This window comes from Larimichthys crocea, unplaced genomic scaffold, assembly GCF_000972845.2.
Source record: "Larimichthys crocea isolate SSNF unplaced genomic scaffold, L_crocea_2.0 scaffold6895, whole genome shotgun sequence".
Classification (NCBI taxonomy): Eukaryota; Metazoa; Chordata; class Actinopteri; family Sciaenidae; genus Larimichthys; species Larimichthys crocea.
In genome coordinates this window covers 1-1,219 of record NW_020859104.1, presented here as the reverse complement: position 1 = coordinate 1,219, position 1,219 = coordinate 1, and the positions used below count along the sequence as shown (strand labels likewise).

General features: G+C 37.2%; 1 long non-coding RNA gene across 1 annotated transcript; it reads right to left on the bottom strand.

The window, feature by feature from the left end:
• Position 1: 1 nt before the first annotated feature.
• On the bottom strand, positions 2-673 carry LOC109136998 (uncharacterized). The gene is made up of 3 exons (XR_002041559.2): positions 515-673; positions 199-288; positions 2-35 (listed from the first exon to the last, which is right to left on the bottom strand). It is a non-coding gene; the product is annotated as an uncharacterized LOC109136998 (long non-coding RNA).
• Positions 674-1,219: the final 546 nt, after the last annotated feature.

The window sequence follows — 1,219 nt, the reverse complement described above, 5'->3', positions numbered from 1 at the left end:
AGAAACATGGAGGGAACCCTCTTTGACTTTGGCACCTGAAGAGGTTGTCACAAAGAGATATGTTTGTATGATTCGTCTGTGGTTTGACATTGCAAAACTGCACAGAAAGCACTGACTAAAAACTCACTTGCAAATCATGTCATATTGTCTCAGACTGAGGAGGGAAATTAATCATCTTATATGAACATTCATACTCACAGTTAATCCCAATAACAACAGCAACTATCAGAAGAAAAACGTTCAGCAGGCCCAGACAGAGTAAAACCAGTCGATTAGATCCATCTCCACCTGTTGATATTGTAATTCATAAAGATTATATAGACGTTAATAATATGATAGATGATTAACCACAATAAATATAACCTTGCAGTTACAATAACTGAGTCTTGATAGTAAGACCTAGCCTAATAAATAATCTTCAGCAATGCTTTTCATTAAATAACATTTGAGTAATGGAAGAAAAAGTGAAAAAAAAAAAGATACATGGGGACACTAGAAGATTTGAAAGTCATACCTCGTCCAAATATTTTATAGCGAGACTGAGAATATCCACCAGTGAAGAAAACTTGAGACATCTTTGGTAGAAATGATATTTTCGGCTCGTCATCTGTCCATCTTTGTGGATTCTCCATTGCAGTGCTGCAGCTGTGCCAGTTGATGTGCTTGCCTCCTGCTTTTATATCCGTGAAGTGTGTCTCAGCGTGGATCCACCCCTAAATAACTGTTCATCAGTTCAGTTGATGTTCAGTGCGCTGATGTTTTTCTTAAGTGTTGCATCATTTTCAATGATGCAACACTTACTGCACTCTTACTGCACTCCCACTGACAAAGCTTACACGCTGATGTTTCACAATTTATTTTCACCAGGGTCATCATTTTGATTTAATGTGTTACCTTGCTAACATTTGCTGCTACCACTAAACTCACAGTTCAGCTGAGGCTGATAGGAATGTTAGTAGTTTTATGGCTATGATGAAAAATCAGGAGATCATAAAAGTTATTCAAATTCACCCTGACGGAGACATGACTGTATGTAGAAGATTTCATTGCAACCATCCATTAGTTGTTGAGATTATTTGTGGTGGACCAATGATGCATTTTATATGTGTCACACATACATAATGCTGAATGCTCCCACACTGGGGAAGTTCGCTTGTTACAGAAGCTCGCAATACACAAGGTGGATAAAAAAGTACTTATAAATAAAACATATATAGAA